Source organism: Cervus canadensis, chromosome 31 (assembly GCF_019320065.1).
Source record: "Cervus canadensis isolate Bull #8, Minnesota chromosome 31, ASM1932006v1, whole genome shotgun sequence".
Lineage (NCBI taxonomy): Eukaryota > Metazoa > Chordata > Mammalia > Artiodactyla > Cervidae > Cervus > Cervus canadensis.
The window spans coordinates 10,431,494-10,436,485 of NC_057416.1; the positions used below are offsets into that span (position 1 = coordinate 10,431,494).

At 36.6% G+C, this 4,992-nt stretch overlaps 1 non-coding gene across 1 annotated transcript; it reads right to left on the reverse strand.

Annotated features, from left to right (window-relative positions):
* Positions 1-3,207: 3,207 nt before the first annotated feature.
* On the reverse strand, positions 3,208-3,314 carry LOC122432655. Its single transcript, XR_006266919.1, has one exon. It is a non-coding gene; the product is annotated as a U6 spliceosomal RNA (small nuclear RNA).
* Between the last annotated feature and the right edge of the window lie 1,678 nt (positions 3,315-4,992).

The window sequence follows — 4,992 nt, forward strand, 5'->3', positions numbered from 1 at the left end:
CCTAGACAGCATATTAAAAAGTAGAAACATTACTTTGCTGAAAAAGGTCTGACTCTTCAAAGTCATGTACGGATGTGAGAGTTGGACCATGAAGAAAGCTGAGTGCCGAAGAAATGATGCTTTTGAACTGTGGTGTTGGAGAAGATTCTTGAGAGACTCTTGGACAGCAAAGAGTTCAAACCATCAATCCTAAAGAAAATCAGTCTTGAATATTCACTGGAAGGACTGATGCTGAAGCTGAAACTCCAGTGCTCTCACCACTGATGGGAAGAACTGACTACTCCTTAGAAAAGACCCTGATGCTGGGAAAGATTCAAGGCAGGCGGAGAAAGGGAGAACAGGGGATGAGATGGCTGGAAGGCATCACCAACTCAACGGACATGAGTTTGAGCAAGCTCTGGCAGTTGATGATGGACAGGGAAGCCTGGCGTGCTGCAGTCCATGGGGTCACAGAGAGTCTGACATGAATGAGTGATTGAACTGAATTGAAGATTTTAAAAAGCACCCTATAAACAACTTCCCAAAAATAGTGTGCAGAAAATTCCTGTATCCCTTGGATGTATTTGTTCTTCTAATCCTACCAAACTTACATAATGTAAGTGTGTATGTGTGTTTGTATATACACGGGTGGCTCAGATGGTATAGAATATGCCTGCAATGCAGGAGATGTAGGTTCAGTCCCTCATTGGGAAGATCCACTGGAGAAGGGAATGGCTACCACTCCAGTATTCTTGCTTGGAGAATTCCATAGACAGAGGAACCCGGTGGGCTTTAGTCCATGGGGTTGCAGAGAATCAGATATGACTGAGCAACTAACCTTTTCACTTTTTTCTTATAATATATATATATATATATGTATGTATATATATATGTATAATATTCCTATAAGCTTAGGGAATGAGAAAGCAAAAAAATTATACTGACATTTAAATTAACCTTTTAACTTTTTAGAAAATGAAATCAAAATTAATGGTTTAATTTCTTGTGACCTACCTTTTTATTTTTATTTTTTTTTTAGATTTCATTCTATTTTTTTTTTTTTATTAGTTGGAGGCTAATTACTTCACAACATTTCAGTGGGTTTTGTCATACATTGATATGAATCAGCCATAGATTTACATGTATTCCCCATCCCGATCCCCCCTCCCACCTCCCTCTCACCCGATTCCTCTGGGTCTTCCCAGTGCACCAGGCCCGAGCACTTGTCTCATGCATCCCACCTGGGCTGGTGATCTGTTTCACCATAGATAGTATACATGCTGTTCTTTTGAAACATCCCACCCTCACCTTCTCCCACAGAGTTCAAAAGCCTGTTCTGTATTTCTGTGTCTCTTTTTCTGTTTTGCATATAGGGTTATCATTACCATCTTTCTAAATTCCATATACATGTGTTAGTATGCTGTAATGTTCTTTATCTTTCCCTGGCTTACTTCACTCTGTATAATGGGCTCCGTTTCATCCATCTCATTAGAACTGATTCAAATGAATTCTTTTTAATGGCTGAGTAATATTCCATGGTGTATATGTACCACAGCTTCCTTATCCATTCATCTGCTGATGGGCATCTAGGTTGCTTCCATGTCTGGCTATTATAAACAGTGCTGTGATGAACATTGGGGTGCACGTGTCTCTTTCAGATCTGGTTTCCTCAGTGTGTATGCCCAGAAGTGGGATTGCTGGGTCATATGGCAGTTCTTTTTCCAGTTTTTTAAGAAATCTCCACACTGTTTTCCATAGTGGCTGTACTAGTTTGCATTCCCACCAACAGTGTAAGAGGGTTCCCTTTTCTCCACACCTCTCCAGCATTTATTGCTTGTAGACTTTTGGATAGCAGCCATCCTGACTGGCGTGTAATGGTACCTCATTGTGGTTTTGATTTGCATTTCTCTGATAATGAGTGATGTTGAGCATCTTTTCATGTGTTTGTTAGCCATCTGTATGTCTTCTTTGGAGAAATGTCTGTTTAGTTCTTTGGCCCATTTTTTGATTGGGTCATTTATTTTTCTGGAATTGAGCTGCAGGATTTGCTTGTATATTTTTGAGATTAATCCTTTGTCTGTTTCTTCATTTGCTATTATTTTCTCCCAATCTGAGGGCTGTCTTTTCACCTTACTTATAGTTTCCTTTGTAGTGCAAAAGCTTTTAAGTTTCATTAGGTCCCATTTGTTTAGTTTTTCTTTTATTTCCAATATTCTGGGAGGTGGGTCATAGAGGATCTTGCTGTGATTTATGTCGGAGAGTGTTTTTCCTATGTTCTCCTCTAGGAGTTTTATAGTTTCTGGTCTTACATTTAGATCTTTAATCCATTTTGAGTTTATTTTTGTGTATGGTGTTAGAAAGTGTTCTAGTTTCATTCTTTTACAAGTGGTTGACCAGTTTTCCCAGCACCACTTGTTAAAGAGGTTGTCTTTTTTCCATTGTATATCCTTGCCTCCTTTGTCAAAGATAAGGTGTCCATAGGTTCGTGGATTTATCTCTGGGCTTTCTATTCTGTTCCATTGATCTATATTTCTGTCTTTGTGCCAGTACCATACTGTCTTGATGACTGTGGCTTTGTAGTAGAGTCTGAAGTCAGGCAGGTTGATTCCTCCAGTTCCATTTGTTCTATTCGAGGTTTTTTGTATTTCCATACAAATTGTGAAATTCTTTGGTCTAGTTCTGTGAAAAATACCGTTGGTAGCTTGATAGGGATTGCATTGAATCTATAGATTGCTTTGGGTAGAATAGCCATTTTGACAATATTGATTCTTCCAATCCATGAACACGGTATGTTTCTCCATCTGTTTGTGTCCTCTTTGATTTCTTTCATCAGTGTTTTATAGTTTTCTTGTATAGATCTTTTTGTTTCTTTAGGTAGATATACTCCTAAGTATTTTATTCTTTTTGTTGCAATGGTGAATGGTATTGTTTCCTTAATTTCTTTCTTGTTTTTTTCATTGTTAGTATATATAGGAATGCAAGGGATTTCTGTGTGTTAATTTTATATCCTGCAACTTTACTATATTCATTGATTAGCTCTAGTAATTTTCTGGAAGAGTCTTTAGGGTTTTCTATGTAGAAGATCATGTCATCTGCAAACAGTGAGAGTTTCACTTCTTCTTTTCCTATCTGGATTCCTTTTACTTCTTTTCCTGCTCTGATTGCTGTGGCCAAAACTTCCAACACTATGTTGAATAGTAGTGGTGAGAGTGGCCACCCTTGTCTTGTAAAAATATGGAACGCTTCACGAATTTGCGTGTCATCCTTGCGCAGGGGCCATGCTAATCTTCTCTGTATCGTTCCAATTTTAGTATGTGTGCTGCCGAAGTGAGCACTGACCTACATTTTTAAAGGTAGGAGCAAGGCTTATTGCTGAGTAATATATGTATATACATATAAATAGGTGTATATATGTGTGTATATATATATATATACACACACACACACATATATGTATTTGTGACATGTATATGTAACTGTGTGTTTAACTTTGGTTTCCTGTTATATAAAACTAAAAAACAAAAATTTTTTACAAAAATCTTCAGAGATAATTGTAAATAATGAAGAGACAAACTTGAGTGAATGCAAACAAACACATACTCAAAACTAAAGGAACGTGAGCAATAGGTAGCAGTTTGAGATGAATGTATTACATTTTTCCTATATCTGTTTCATTTAATTTAACATTTTTGAGGTCAAGTTGGTATTGAGGGCCTACTTAGACTTTCCTCATCCCCATATCCAAGAAGTGGGGCAAGAATTAGGAAAGCAGTGTCAGCTTTAAAAAAAAAAAAAATGTTATCTGGTGAAGGAAGACAGATGATTCCAAAAAATCAAAATAACTGTCAACAGAGTTTTTTCTGCCTGAAATAATAATCCTGTGACTCAGATGCCAACTGTACAGAAATAAGCATGAAATAGCCCCCACCTTTGGAACCTCAGAGACAAATGTGGAAAATGAAGCAATGAAAATCTGTGAGAGGAGAAGAGAGAGATAAGAATATCCTATGATTCAACATTTACATCAGAGACTGAAGCATTCCCCTTGTGTTTCTTATTTCCGGAATTTTCAATTAGATGTTTACAGATATTTAGATTTCAAGAAAATTAACACAGTGGTTCTCAGACTTTAATATACATGAGAATCATCTGGAAGATTTTGGAAAGGCTTCTGCTGTGACCTCCCTGCGCCCCCTACCCCCCATCAGCTTTTACCTTTGTTTGTGTTGGAGAGACCTGAGAACTGGCATTTCTAAATTTCCCTGTGATGTTATTGCTGGTCTGGAGAAAACATTTTGAGAACCATTTCTCTAGATTTTACCTCAAATAAAGATTATAATAATAGTTAAATAATGTAAACAAGTATCACAACAACCTAAACCAAGTAAAGAATGTATTTCCCACAACACTGCTACATTTAAGGACTTTTTAAATTTTATAGTAAGCCAGTAGATTCTACAAATTTCTTATAGTGTTAAAATCCATTATTGCATCAGCTTAAAAAAACTACTATCTCATGGCCTTCTTTCTCAAAGATATAAGTGGTTGATTACCACAATCCACATTCCTGTATTTTTTGTGTCTTGGGGATAAATTCTGTGTTAACTTCATTGTTAACATTATATTGCTTTTTGAGATATTAATTATCCATTGTACTCCATACATGGAAAATAGTGCATACTTACAGACCGAAAGTAGACTAGTTAAAGTTTGTCATGATCCCATTTAAAGAAAATTTAAAGTTGAAATTCTATTTCTGGAGCATGTTTTTTAGATTTCCTTCCTTGTTTTCCCTCCAGTGCTAGTCGACAACATAAATCCTTTGACTTTAGCCAAATTGAATACATATCACTTTTAATGATGAAAAGTCAAAGAGATTAGTAATCCTTTTGACTTATCCCTGCCTTGAAAACAGCTAAGTGTGTGAAGCATTACACAGGAGTCTACATTCTGACTAGCATTCTTTTTAAGCTCTTGACACGTGTTGACTCGAAAGACACACACATGCATATA